The sequence below is a fragment of the Suricata suricatta genome, chromosome 2, assembly GCF_006229205.1.
Source record: "Suricata suricatta isolate VVHF042 chromosome 2, meerkat_22Aug2017_6uvM2_HiC, whole genome shotgun sequence".
Classification (NCBI taxonomy): domain Eukaryota; kingdom Metazoa; phylum Chordata; class Mammalia; order Carnivora; family Herpestidae; genus Suricata; species Suricata suricatta.
This window is the reverse complement of record NC_043701.1, coordinates 159,141,547-159,156,529: the sequence shown is the minus strand read 5'-3', so window position 1 is coordinate 159,156,529 and position 14,983 is coordinate 159,141,547. Positions and strand designations below refer to the sequence as shown.

General features: G+C 52.7%; 1 long non-coding RNA gene and 1 pseudogene across 2 annotated transcripts; one reads left to right on the top strand and one right to left on the bottom strand.

Moving 5' to 3' along the window:
- Positions 1-4,920: 4,920 nt before the first annotated feature.
- Positions 4,921-7,926, top strand: LOC115285785. Of its 2 annotated transcripts, none has more exons than XR_003905697.1 (3): positions 4,921-5,187; positions 7,179-7,393; positions 7,524-7,926. It is a non-coding gene; the product is annotated as an uncharacterized LOC115285785 (long non-coding RNA). The 2 variants fall into 2 exon arrangements; XR_003905698.1 differs by lacking the exon at positions 4,921-5,187 and adding an exon at positions 6,763-6,809.
- Positions 7,927-13,346: 5,420 nt separating this feature from the next.
- On the bottom strand, positions 13,347-13,834 carry LOC115285783 (annotated as a pseudogene).
- Between the last annotated feature and the right edge of the window lie 1,149 nt (positions 13,835-14,983).

Genomic DNA, 14,983 nt, shown 5'->3' with positions numbered 1-14,983 from the left:
CTGTCACACTCAACCCCGTCTGCCGCGCGGCCTCGCACTTGGGGGCGTCCTCACTCTCGTGCACTCCCCAACTTCGTGTGCTCCCTCCCCTCAACTCTCGGCCTCGCCCCATTCTGCCTTCCCGACCACTGGGCTCCCCAGCCTGCCACCCACCCCCAACCCCTGTCTCAGCCTCGGTTTCCAAGATCCCTACAAAGGCATCCCAACTTCGTCGGAACACTTAGTCGCTCCCTGAAGGTCTCTGTCATCCATGTATTTTTGGAACTGCTCACTAAATTCTTCACAAGCTCTCCTGTTGTCTTCCTCTTGCTCCGCCTCCTCCTCCTTCCTCTTCTTCCTCCTCCACTTCTTCCTCTTCATTTTCCTCCTTCTTCTTCCTCTTCCTTCTCCTCTTCCTCCTCCTCCTCCTCTCCTTCTCCTTCTCCTCCTGCTCCTCCTCCTTTTCCTTCTTCCTCTTCTTCCACTTCCCCTTCTCTTCCTCTTCCTTCACCTCTTCTTCATCCCCTTCTTCCTCCTCCTAGTCCTCCTCTTCCTCCTTCTCTTCCTTCCTCTCCTCCCCTTAGTCCTCTCCTTCCTCTCCCTCCCCTCCTCTCCTTCCCTCTCTCTCCTCCTTCCTCTTTTCCCCTTCCTCTTCCTCCTCCCGCTTCTCCTCCTCCTCCTCCTCCCTTTAACTTAGAATAAAAGAAAAAACTCTTGGATCCCTTGCCCTTAAGGAAGTGATCAGGGTCTCAGGAAAGGGAGGAAGGGAGGATGACCAGAGCTCCCCCGAGCTCCTGCCACACTCAAATAACTGCTGATTTGAGCCGCTCCATTCCAAAATATTCTGATCTTCTTACCCCAAGTCTCTTGGACCTCAGATTGACAGGGTCTCCAAGCACTCATGCTTTCAACCCTGATCAAAGGTTCACTTTAGCTTTGTCCACATCATACCCTCCCACATCTGGAATGTACACCTCACACCTTTGTCACGAATTCTCCCTCAGACCATTCCTACACCACTTTTCACATATGCACTCTTCCACTTCTTACACAATTGCACACCTCTCAAGCACTAGTTCCCGTTCCTACCCCCATGTACCTACCCCTCTCTAATCTACCCTGTGTTATGTCCCCAGGAACTTGCCCACTCTGGGCCTCCCACTTTCATCTGCCTTGCTCATATGTGGTGAGTAGAACTGAGAGGCTGGCAAGGAAAGTGCTGGATAAGCCCCAGTCTGCACGCAGGGGTCTCTGGCTGGCCTTCTCTCCTTACACACACCTCCAGGCCCGAGGCAGCAGGCACCAAGGCAAAGGGCGGGGCTCAGGTCCATGGGGGGCCCACTGGCCCACTTAGGTTCTCTGGGAGTCCCATCCACTTCAACAAAAGTTCCTCTAGAAAGATTGTGCAACCAGGGACAGCTGCGGCGGGGTGGCAGGGAGGGGCAGACCTGTATCCTGATTCCTCAACTTTTAAAAATCTTCCTACAGGAACAAGAATTTCTACCCTTTTTAGGAAAGTCATGGGCAAATTATCTTGGCCAACATTTGTGATTTTAAACATCAGACTTTGCCAGTGTGTCTTTTCTGTTTTCTTCTTCTTCTTCTTTAATTAAACAGTGATTAACTGAGAGCACAAAAAACTTAATGGAAAAAATTTTTTTGTTTTCGGTTTTGTTTTACACAGAGCAACATTACCAAGAGCAAGGATGGGAGAGCAACATGCATAAATGAAACCTTAGTGTCACACACACACAAAACACACTCCTTTGGTCACTATTTTACACACACATGAGATTTTCACACACACAGCCTCTTACCCTGGTCACCTACTCAGAACTGCACCCAGTCAGACACAAGGGCCCTGGCTTGCTGAGTCACACCTTCCCTGCATACTTCTTTGTGCCTTTGTTACCTCTTTAAAATAGTGCTCATAACCCTTGCACTTCTCCCAGGGCTCTCAGGAGATAACGTGTGTGGACGTGATTTATAAAATGTGAGTCCCAACCACACACACATTCGTTTCTCTTGCTTCTATATTATCAGAGACAGGAATCGAGACCCCAGTGTTCCAGATCCTACACACATAGCAGGGAGGCACCCACTGGGGAACCAGGTGTTTTGACTGGGGAGAACACACACGTGGACTGGTGTCCCTGCCTGTTCTTGAGCCAGCTCAGTCACAGTTACCTGAATGCAGGGCCCAGGGTTGGGGCAGTGCCAGGGCTGGAGGCTAAGCCCAGGGGAAGGCAGCCGAGGCCATTGTGCTAAGTAGCCTGTCGCAGACCAGAGGGCCAAGAGGAGGAAAAGAGCTTTCTTAGCTCTTGGCTCCAATACTCTGGGAGCCTTGGGGACTCCGGAAGCCTGCAAAGTGATGCCAGTCAAAGGACCCAGCTTATGTACCTCAGCCTCCCTCCAGCCTCCTCCCTTAGGCTCTGCTTCTCTTTGTTTTCCAGCCCTCACCCCTGTCCCACACCGTCTCTTGGGCCCTTTTGCTCATTGCCCGCCCCATTGATTGAAAGTCTCTCTCAGGTTCTCCAAGGAGTCCCAGGAAAAATGAACCACCAGTCTATTGATTCTTCATTAGAATTACATTTTCACGTGTGCTAAATTGGTTTTAAAAGCTTTTTCTGTTGTTATTGTCTTGTCAGACCCCGCGGTCCAGGACAAACCAAGTTTAAATGTTGTGGCTTCTTAGAAAAAAAAAAAATCGCTGAGGCCAGGTCTGTGATTACTTGCTCTCCTGACTTCTTGTCATCATGACAATTGTGATCTGGTTTAAGTATCTTTAGGGGAAGGGCCCTGCAGGGGGCTGTTCAGATCTGACGGGGTCTTGGCTGGTGAGATGGGTGCGTGTGGAGAGGGCTCTGAAGACCTTGGAGGAAGAAAATCAGAGCAGTTTTCCTCTCCTTGAAAATTAAATTTAGCACTTGAACCTGTATTAATTGCTTCTGGGAAAGGTAAAAGTTTTAAAAATCACATTTATTTTTCTCCCTCCCATTCCAGATTAAATACAGGAGAAATAATTTTAAAAAAACACACAACCCCACCTATTCTAGCTCCCTCCTCTCTCCCCTGAATAGCTGAGGAGGGGGTGTCGGTCTCTCACTAGGTGCTGAGAGAGAGTTAGAAGCCTCCAGCTTTGTAGCAGGATGGGAAGCCGGGTCACAAGGACGCTTTTAATCATTACACTCTGTGCTGGGAGAGAAATGAATCCAAATAAGGGGGGGGGCGGTGACAGGAGAAGAGAGAGAGAGAGACTCCCACAGAGAAAGTGGGGCTTGGGGCCCAGACTGACAGAGACAGACAGACAGACACAACCGGGACAGTCTAATGCACTGGTCTCTGCAGAGAAGCAGAAGATAGAGAAGAATGAAAGGGAGGAAGACAGAAGAAAGAAGAAAAGGAAAAGAGAGACTGAGAAAGGGAAACACAGAGGAAAGGAAAGAGAAAGGCACAGAGAAAGAGCGGGAAAGAGACCAAGGCAGTCAGAGAGCGAGCCCCGGGGAACTCTCCGGGCCCCCGCCTTCTTTCTGGCCTGGCTGCCGGCAGGCTGCGCCGGGGAGTGGGCACCGGGCTGCGGCGGCGAAGCCCAGGCAGGAGAGCCGAATGTCTTCGTGATGTGTTTATCCCCTAATCAGTTCATTAGTTATAAACAACATGACATTAGAAGTTAGGAGGCAGTTGATATTAATTTTTATTTAACTAGTTGATGTTTAATCCGTCACGCCAGGCTGGGTAGCAGCGAGAAAGATCTTCCTGACACAAAACCAGTTAGAACTTCATAAGGCGCAATCAGTGTCCGCGCGTTGAAACAAACAAGAGAGACAGAGACAGAGAGACAGGGGGAGACAGAGAGACAGAGGCAGCCCCGCCAGAGACGGAGCCGGCGAGTCTGGCGGGAGAGAGCTAACCCAAGGCGTGCGCTGTGGGGAAACAACCTGCAAAGGCTGGGAACGCAGAGAGGACGGCTGGCGAGGGCCTGGCAGCCCTGAACCCGGGTTCCGCGCCCCAGCACGGCCCGACGCAATAGTGAGGGGCCGGCCAGGCGTCCGGGGGAGGCCGGGCCCGGAAGGCGGCGGGGTCATCCGCCAGGGCGCCCCCGAGCCTCCCGCGGCACCCAACCGCGCCGTCCGCGGTGGAACGCGTTGGGTGTCCGGCGGCCTGGAGGGCAGCAGGGGCCAACTTGCCAGCGAGGCAGGGCCAGCACTTTCACAAACTGCCATCCCCACCCCCACCCCGGGTCTGGAAGCCGAGAATCCCTCCTGGCCCGCACCAGGAAGAGCGGCCCGGGGCAAAAGAGGAAAGGACGCAAAGGCGAGGAGTTTGTGCCCTGCAGCTCAAGTTTGACAAAGTTTGCAGCGGTCACAAGCCCGGGCAGTGTGTGTGTGCATGTGTGTTGGGGTGCTCGGTAGCGGCGAAGGGGGAGGAAGTGAGGCACAGTCTTGGGGTTCTGGAGGCGGGAAAGTTTGCCCACGCCTCCACGAGCGTCCCCGCATTTGGGGCTCCGAGTAGGGACCAGGCTGTGTTGGTGGCGGGCTCCTCGGAGGTTCCCCGGGCTTGCCCCGGTTCAGCTTCCCCCTCAACCCCGCCCCCAAGCACGAGCGTTCGGCTTTTTCCACCTTCGCTCCGGGCACCGGCCGGGCACTGGCTTGGTCACGGCTTCGTGCGTCGCCACGCGGCGGGGGGGCGGGCTGTAGTTTTCCGCGGTCGCGAAGGACACTGTTTGGAGGGACAGAGGCATCCTTGCCCGCGCGCAGACTCAAGCCGAGCATCTCCCATTTGCATGTTAATCTGCCTCCACCGCGGAAAGGAAATCGCTGAATTCCGAAGAAAATTGCCTCTCGCCAGCGGTTAATAGTTAACTCAGACAGGAAAGTTCCCAGGGAAAGGCGAAAGCCAGGGCGAGAGCCGCGGGGGAGGAGGCCGGAGAGGCGGCCTGGAAGGGCCGCGCCCCGGCCCCGGCCTCTCCCCTCCGCCCGGCGCCCCCAGCCTGGCGCGCCTTCCCACCTCGGGCAGCGCGTCCCCCACCCCGTAATTAGCATGGTTTAGTTCACAAAACCCTTCCTGGGAGAAATCTGTTCCCTCTTTCCGGGGCTCGGTTCAGCACCTGATTCCGCCGGGTGAGGCGAATAAATCACTGCGGCGGCGGCGGAGGCGAAGGAGCCGGACCCGAGCCCACCAGACTGGGGCCGCCTGGAGAACGAAAAAGTGAGAAAGAGGAGCAGAGTCAGGAGTGGGGGGGGGGGGAAGAGGCAGAGAGATGGCGCAACCCTAGCCTAGGGACAGAGAAGGGTCTGGGAAGGGAGACCCAAAGAAAGTCAGGGACCCAGAGGCAGAAAAGGGACCAAAATAAACATGGGAGATACAGAGAAAGACGGACAGAGAGAGGCAGAAATAAAAGCGAACGAAAAGAAAGGGGAAACGAGGGGAAAGAGAAGTTAAAGAAGAAAGGAGGACGGGGCGGGGGCGGATTAAGAAGGTGAGGACAAAAGAATAAAAAAAAAAAAAAAAGAAAGAAAACCAAAAGAGCAAACGTTTTTATCTACAAAACTCCCCTGCGAGAGGCTCGGCTGTGAAAACGCGCCCCGCGGCGGCCAGGGATCTCGCGCCAGGGCTGCAGACCCGGGAGGCCCCGGGCGGACAGCGCAGCCTTCGCACTCGGGGCTCTAGACTGGGTCGCGTGCAGAATCCGACTCCAAGTTGAAGTTCCAGGGCGCTAGGCACACAGGAGTATATGCTCCTGGGAGGCATGGTGTTTGCGTGTGCGGGTGTCACCCCGGATCCATGGCGGAGGAGGGGATTGGTAGAGGAAAAGGCGCAAGGCTCCCTTGGGCGCGCGTGAGGCGCCTAGGACTTCCTGCCCTAGTGCTAAAGGACGCGGGGACTCGGGGCGGGCTGGCTTAGGCCGCTTAGCTCAGACCCCTTGGCGTCCCCGCAGCTAGGACACCCGGGGCCCGTTCTTCGGCAGAGCCTCGGAGAACTCGCCACCCTTGCCCGGTCTTGCAGAACCCAGGCCCGCGCGCCCGGCTCTGCTTGGAGGGGGAAAAAAGTAACGCGGCGAGAACAGCGCCCCGGCGCCAGTGGAGGGCGCATTTCCCGAACCGACTCCCCGCGGCGTTGGAGGGGTGCGGCGCAGATTCCTCTCGCTCTAGGGGCCAGGCCCCGCACTGATCCGCCCTGGCACAGAGTGGGGAGGAGAGGAAAGAAGAGAAGGAAGAAGCGGGGAAGGGCGGGGAGAGGTGCAGAAGAGAAGCAGAGAGGGATGAAAAGTGGAAATGTGGACCAGACGGAAAGGAAGGAGCAAGGATGTTAGGAAGCGTCTCCCCTCCCGTCTGACGAGGTCACCGCACAGACAAAGGCGCTCCCTCCCCGGTCTCACGGATTGTGAGTGAGACCTGTGCGGTGGCTGCCCCAGGACGTCGGGTTAAAGACTGAGACCCCGACAGGGCCGCAGGTGGCCTCTGTGCACGTGGGACCGAGGGTGAGGAGAGGAAGGCTTCACCCCTGGAGTGACTAGCGCCTGGAAAATGTTCAGCCCTTGGAATTTCCGAGTCCATGTGGTCCAGTCCAGTCCTCCTCCCAACTCCTGCCCCTTTCTCCTGCCTTCTCTGGCATGTTCTGTGCAGCCACGGAGCTGGAGTAGAGAGGAGTTGGATGAAAAGACCTTCAGGAAGAAGATTGACCGTTCAGTCCATTCCTACTTTTGTAGGACAACACCTAGATCAGAACCCTTTGGGCTAAGGAAGTTGGGAGGCAGTGACCAAGCTACACCAGCTCAGAGAGCATCAGTCAGTCCACCTTGCTCAGGGATGGATACCAGGATTACAGAGGTAAATCACACACAGCCCCCATTTCCAAGGATGGCAGTATTTGGTGGCAAAGAGAGCTTTGCCAAGAAACTCCAGAAAGTGTCAAGATGTGGGTCAGAAGGGTGGCTAAGACACAGAGAATGTCAGAGAATGCCTCATAAAGGGGCTGGGGTCTTGCAAGATGATTGGTGTATACTAGATGCAGAGTATAGCTGGTTGGAATATTCCCAAGCAGAAAGAGATGGGGGGAGGGCAAAAGCACGGAGAGGGGACAAAAACCCACCTAGTTGGGGGATGGTGGAGAGCTCTGTGAGGCCAATAGTCAAGGGAGGATAGACAGGGTCCAGATCAAGGAGCACTTTTGCTAAGGAGTTTTGATTTCTCTTTTAGGTCGTGTGATGCCATTGAAGGACTTTAAGCAGGGAAGGAAAAAGATCTGATTTGGAGCAGAAAGACCACCGTGCAGGTGTGGACAGTGGGCGGGAGGTAGACAGAGAGCAGCAGAGACTGGGCAAGCAGTCTTCTCAGCAAGAGAAGATGGAAGGTCTCAGAACAAAAAAGTCTGAGGGAGATAGAGAAGAGATGCGACAGGTGGAAACAGGACGGTGAGTACGTGCGCACAGATTGTGCATGTGGGGGGGTGAGATGATAAATTAAGATCAGTCGAAGTCTCTGGATAACTTCTGTCGCAACTCTGACCCCTCTCCTCACTCACATCCCCTTCCTCTCTTAAAGCCTCCCCTGTAAGTTACAGAAGTGGAAATCCATGTATCTTGTCTGGAGGGAACACTTTCCTCTTCATCGCATGGCCTTACCAGGCAGCCTCATAGAACAAGGTGCACTATAGAAGAAGGTAATTTCTCACTAACTTCAAGACAGAGAAGGTGGCATCCAAGAGTGAAAAATGAAGCCAGCTAGTCCTGAGGTAGATCCCGTCTTTCTTAGTTCTAAAACAGACCAGTTATGTGACCTTGGGCACATCCCTTGAACTCATTGAGCCTATGTGTCCACATCTGTAAAATGGGAACAAGAATATTTGCCTTGTGGAATTGTTGGGTGATATTAAATAGGGGATATATATTAACCCCTAGCGATAACGTTTGACCACATTAGTTCATTCCCCATGCCCATCCCAGACCCAGACCTCTGCATGCACTGATTGGGCATTTTCTTCTGCGTAGGCATGCAGTGGGGGGCGGGGGGGGGGGAAAGACCATAATATAGAGACAGTCTGGAGAAGATAATCCAGCAAGAAGGCCAGGTGCCCCATTAGGGCAAAGTTAATAATAACAATAAAAACAATAACATGCCTGAGGGCTTACTGTATGTCAGGCATTATTTTAAGTGCTTTAACACATGTTAATTCCATTAATCCACACCCATTATTATTAACCCCATTTTAAAGATGCAGACACTGAGGCATAGAGTGTTTTATCAGCTTTTCCACAATCACAGAGTGAGGAGGTACCAAAAGTAGGATCCGTACCCAGATGTTGCTTCTATAACCTACGTTCTTTTTTTTTTTTTTTAGTGTTTTTTATTTATTTTTGAGACAGAGAGAGGCAGAGCATGAGCGGGGAGGGGCAGAGAGAGAGGGAGACACAGAATCTGAAGCAGGCTCCAGGCTCCAAGCCTTCAGCACAGAGCCCATCGCGGGGCTTGAACACACGAACGTGCGATCATGACCTGAGCCGAAGCCGGACGCCCAACTGACTGAGCCACCCAGGCACCCCTATAACCTATGTTCTTAAGCACATGCAGTACTTGATATTCTTGGGGCCCAGAGAGAAGTCAGGGGGAGGAAGGGCACTGGCTGTGGCTCAGAGGTTGGATGGGTCTGAGAGGATTTCTTCAAGGCATCCATTTGGTGGAACCCAGGAGTCCTTCTCCCCTCTCTCTTGCAGATCCTCACACCAGTCCCCTTTTACCACCTCCATGCTCTTTTCTGATCTCTGCCTAGCGCCTCTGAATCTGAAACTCAGAACTGGCTCCAGTGACCAGGCTGGACAAGTCTCTGAAGATGCAGGGCCACCAAGCCCTCACTCAGCCCTTCAGGAAGCTGGGAGCCCCACCCTAAGAGCTGTGTATTGGGAGACTCTGACTTTTGCCAGTGGGACCTTGTCCCTCTCTAGGAGCCCTCAGGCTTTTCCAGGCCTACAGCTTCACTCTGCCTGGACTCCAACTTTGGGCCAAGAGTTACCTGGATTGATTTCAATGCCCCCCTCCCGCCTCCAGGCCTGATCTGGGTTATCCCATATCAATCCCCAGGAGTTGGACCAAGGTGCCCCTGGGAACTGCAGGGAAACACAGAGGACCCTGCTCATGTGCCCATCCTCTCCATTGCCCCCCCTGGGTTCGAATGACACGTACTGTGGCTGCCCTCACAAGGGACTTCCCTGGGGCCAGAGAGCTTCCCTCCCCACTCTGTGTTGGAACTGCCTACAGTCCCTCCCTGCTCTGGGCCCACAAAGGTCATTCTTTCCCCTGCTCTGAGCAAGAATTATGTCTGCCAAAAGACAGAAGTTGAAGTTCTGGAATTTTCCAGACCTGCGGAAACTATTTACACTCTTAACCAATCCAGGAAGAGTGAGGCAGAAATGAGTGTGTGCATATGAGAGGAGAGGTCTGAGCCTGTATTGGAGAGGTCCTTTTTTTTTTTTTTTTTTTACTGGAATTTAACCAATTCCTTACCTGTGAGTTCTTTAAAAATAGTCACTGTAGCCAGGAAGATATTATTCCCAGAGCAAAACCATTTATGGACTTTTAGGTGTCCGCTTCCCAGTGAGCAGCCTTATCTCTTGAGAACCTTCCTCCAAGATAGACAGACAGGGTGTTAGAGTCAAATCACTAAGAGCCAGCACTTAGCGAGGGTGACTGGATGGATGTAAATGAGAGAGGACTTTTCTCTCTTGCTGCTCCTTTCCTGTCCCCTACCCCAGGTCTTCATCAGATAAAGTTGTTGAGTACTTGGTGGGAGGCGGGGGTTCTGTTTCAGCATCCCTGAAATAAATATATCCTTTCCCAAGGACAAGGTACTCTCCAAGTTTTAGTTTCCTCATCTGAGAAGTGGGGAGGCACATCCCCTCTGCACGCATTATAGTGCTGGCGCGGCTTCTGACACGCACAGGAACCACCTTTAAATGTCATTACCACGTGTCTTTGAAGGGTCACAGATTCGGGGTTCATGGCCACTCCTCAGCCCCTGTGGGCACTGAGCGCCGGGAGGTGCGCCTCTCGAGCCTGGGACTGCGGAACCACTTGTCCCCGTGGCGCAGAGCCGGACCCTCGGCTGCGCGGAGGCGAGCCATCCAGGCCGAGGGGTTGGGCCGCCGGGTCGGATTAGGGGTAGGGGTTAGGGGTGCAGAGTGCGCACGGGAGGACTCGGCCTCTCCGGGCTGGTCCTGGCCGCGGTCGCCGAGGAGCCGGCGACGCTCGGGGCTGCCCGGGGGCCTGGTGCGTCCTCCGCGCTCCGAGCGCGCTGGCCCGCGGCCCGCGGCCCGCCCCGCCCGCCGTGCGCCGGAGCTCGATTAATAATCATAAACCCCCCGCTCACCCTCCTCTTAAAATTAATAACTCTGTAATTAGAGTCATTTCAGAAGCCTCCTGAGCCTCCGAGGCCGGCCGGGCCGCCGGCCGCCCTGCGCCGTGGGCAGGAGGGAGGAGGAGGCCGCGCGCGGCGGCCGTGGCATCTGCAGGTACAGAATGAGAATTAAAATCGCTCTCAACAATCCAATACACTTTTTATCAGCCATCTATCTGAGAGCCGGGCCCATTCATCATCCGAGGCATTCTCCCTGAAAACAAGACCCATTCAGATTTTATACAAATTATCATATTTATCATCGTCTCCAACTCCGGAGTAACATCTCCGCAAAGTGTCTGCCTTCTCCCCGGGGAGCCGCGCCGCTCGGAGCGCCCGAGCGCCCGCCTGGCAATTCCCCCGCGGGGCCTCCTTCCCGAGCCCCTCCTTCCTCTCTCCTCGCCCCAGGATGCCCCCCGCCTCTCTGGCCTTTGATCCGCTGCCTCCGTTTGCCCCCACCGCTCTCTCTTTTCTCCCCACTCCCCATCAATCTCTCTTTCCTGTCTCTCCCACTCTCTTCTCTCTCTCTCAGCTCTCCCTCTGGCCTGTGATCCACTGGGTCTCTCTTTTTCCCTCCCCACTAGCTTGCTCCCACTGTCTCTCACTTTCCTTCTCATCCCCAACCCCTCACCTGGTCTCCAGGGACCGATCACGTCTTCCCTCTTCTCTTCCCTCTTCTCTTCCCTTTCTCTCTGTCTCTTTGAGTCTTTGCTTTCTCCACAGTCAGCATCCCCATCCAAGGAGCAAGAAGGGCAGCTTGAGCCTCCCCTGCCTGACTGAGGAGGTCTTCCCCAGGGTGACTGAGGGGCCATCTCTGGCCCATATCCACGAGTCTAAGGAAATGAAGTGGGGCCACTTGAGAGACCTGTTCCTGCCCATCACACTCTACAGTCTACTACACAAACACACACACACACCCCAACAAACTGACAGCCCCACACCACATATACCACACACAGCTCCCAACACCCACCTCGATATATTCCCCAACACTGGCCCCTCACCACATTCATGTAGCCAATCTCTCCATTCACATAGCCCCCAATGCATACAGATGCACGAGGGTGCAGAGGGACACCCTCTCTCTCTGCACCTGCATCTGCACCTCTCTTTCAGCATATACACACACTTGAGGCAGGAACAGGTCAGGCGCCACAGCCTCTGAACTTCTGGCTTGGTGGAGGGGTTCCCCAGTAACCAGCAAGATCTCAGGGGCTCTATCTAGCTACTGGAAGTGCCCCACTTGCTCTGCACTGACCCCCAGCAGCGAGTGAGGTTTCCCCAGTTAATATTCACAGACACTGGGCTATTTTCAAAGAGGCCTTTATTCAGATTCTAAGGAGGACCTCACCAAAAGGGACAGCAGCAGAACACAGGTTTCTGACTCCAACAACCATCTGTGGGTGACTGCTTTCTCTTTAGGCCTCCACCCGGGGGTGGGGGGGGGGACCCTGCTGGCCTCCTGGGAGGCAGCCAGCCTTCAGCAGTAGTAGATTAAGTTCCCTCGGACCATCCTCAGTCTCCCATCAAAAGCTTGCCTCAGCAGGTGCCTGTGCAGGAGCCTGAAGTTGTGTGTCCTGTGGGCAGTTGGTTGGTTGATTCATTCATTCCTCAGTGATTAATTCAACAGCCACTGCTGAGTGCCTTTTCTGTGTCCTCTCCATGCTTGGCTTGGGGATTCCAGTGGAGACAAGAGATACCCAGTCCTGCCTCCATGAAGATTTCAGTCTAGAGCAGTGCCCTCCCATAGAATGCATCTGTGATAGTGCTATTCAGTCTGGTGACTCCTAGCCACATGTGGCAATTCAGCACTAGAAGAGTGGCAAATGTGATGGAGGAACTGATTTTTTAATTTAATTTATTTATTTACATTTAAATTTAAGTTGATTTGATTTAATTATGTAGTTTAATTGCAGCTGATGGCTAGTGTATTGACCAGCACAGGTCTCTTGGAGGGTTAGTCTTCATTTCATTAAATAGGGCAGGATATGTGGGAAGGAATCCCCTTCTCCTTCCAGAGCTGTGGGAAGCAGTGAGTATCAGCCAGGGGCCTCTGAGCATAGCTCCTCTTCCTGTTTGGACCTCCAGGACCAATACATTTTATAAGAGCCTGTTGTGCTAGAACAGGCCCATTCCAAGGACTATAGATGAGTGATCCCTGTCTTTATGAAAGAGTAACACTAGCGTTCCTTGGCTTCCAGACAAGATACTATTTGCATCTAATCTATCATAAGTCTCACCTGGGGTTGATAAACACAAATGCCAGTGAGGGCAGAAATGGTTGGGAAGACCAATAGGGTGGGGGGTTCTGGGGCAACCGGAGAGGGCCAGTCTCTCTAATGGATGTGACTGTCATGCAGAAGTGATGCCAGTTGTCTGATTTTTTACAAGATTTTTAAAATGTTTATTTATTTTTGAGAGAGAGACAGACAGAATGTGAGCAGGGGAGGGGCAGAGAGAGAGTGACACAGAATCTGAAGCAGCCTCCAGGCTCTGAGCTGTCAGCACAGAGCCAACGTGGGGCTCAAACTCACAAGGTGTGAGGTCATGACCTGAGCTGAAGTCAGATGCTTAACTGACTGAGCTACCCAGGCACCACTGTCTGATTTAAAAAGATGTTTTTTAACATTAATTTATTTTTGAGAGACAGAAAGAGACAGAGCATAAGCAGGGGAGGGGCAGAGAGAGAGAAAGACACAGAATCCTAAGCAGGCTCCAGGATCTGAGCTGTCAGTACAGAGCCTGACTTGGGGCTCGAACTCATGAACCACAAGATGATGACCAAAGCGGAAGTCGGACGCTTAACAGACTAAGCCACCCAGGCGCCCCAATTGTCTAATTTTTTTTTTTATTGAGCAGAAATCACTTTTATTCGGATGGCTTGGTTTTAAGGAAGAGAAAAGAGACACAGTCAAGAAAGAGATGCTGCTAACAGATGCCCAGGAGTGGCTGGACATTTCTGCTCCATGCTGTGCAGAGAAGGGGATCCTGGCCCACACGTCCATGCCATTCATTCCTCAAGATCAAGGTCTGCTCAGGTGTCAGTGCACTTTCTTGAATACTTGCTTGCAGACCACACCCTGCACTCGCATCTCCGGGTGCAGCTCGTCGCCCTCAATCCACTGGGTCCAGCCGCGTTCCTCCTTTTCACCCTTCTGCACACACTCAAGCTTGTCCCCGTCCCAGCTCACCATGGTCATGCACTTGCGGTCATCAATGCCGGTCAGATCCTCCTCAAACTCCTTCCCAACCTGGAAGTCCATGAAATAGTTCCTGAAAGTGCTCAGCATGCGGATGATCATGTGGTCGCCCTCCTGCACAATCTCTTTGTCTGGCTTCAGCAAGTTGGCAATTTTGCGCAAGGCCTCATTGACATCGAGAGCGCACAGGTACTCCTCGAAATTCTCATTGGCCAACATCTTCCAGTACCCAGTGAAGTCGACCGGCATTTCGGGGGCTACTGGGGCGGGATGGCCACGGAGCGGTCAGGAGCAGCTCTGGGCTCTGTGGGCGCAGCGGCTACCGACCCCAATTGTCTGATATTTTAAAAAACATTTTAATTTGCTTTTGAGAGACAGAGAGAGACAAAATGCGAGCAGGGTGGGGGCAGAGAGAGAGGGAGACACAGAATCCTAAGCAGGCTGCAGGCTCTGAGCGATCATCACAGCTCCTCATGTGGGTCTTGAACCCACAAACTGTGAGATCATGACCTGAGCTGTAGTCAGACGCTCAACTGACTGAACCATCCAGGCACCCCTAATTGTCTGATTTTTTAAAGAACACCGAGGAATCATAGTTTTTATTTGAAATTCATTGGAAACTATCAAAAATTTTAAAAATTAAACAAACTCACAAAACCTAAGCAGGCAGATGGTATGTAAGGCAAATGACAAATGTATACAGAGAGTCATTGTAGGTCTGTTTGCAGATTAGAAGTAATGTAAATGTTCATTATTAGAAGCCTAGTTAAGTGACTTATGACACATCTATTCAATTGAATATTAGACAGCCTTAACCAAGAATGAAGTGAATCTTTATATATATAAAGATATGGAAAGATCTCTAAGGTGAACTCAGTGAAACAGTTAGGCATGGAACAATGTGTAAGGTACATTTATTAAGAGAAGAGACACATATACATGCACGCACACAACTGGAAATAGGAGTTGCTTCAGGGAAACTGGCAGGGATGGTAGGAAGACTTTTTCCCTTGACACTGACTGTCCAGTATATTTTAACTTTTGCAGTAACTGCATGATTTACCTTTTTACAGTATAGGCAGAGCAAACCTAGGTGAAGGCCAGCTATGGCTTTTGGGCCACATGTTTATTAACTCTGACCCTCATGGTGTGTCCTTCGAAGGTAGTTATTACCCCATTACATAGATGAGGAAGCTGAGGCTCATTTGGATTAAAATTGCACAGGGACACCTGGGTGGCTCAGTTGGTTAAGCATCTGGCTTCAGCTCAGGTCTTAATCTCACGGTTCATGGGTTCGAGCCCTGCGTCAGGCTCTGTGCTAACAGCGAGCTCAGAGCCTGGAGGCTGCTTCAGATTCTATATCTCCCTCTCTCTCTGACCCTCCCCTGCTCATACTGTCTCTCTCTGTCTCTCAA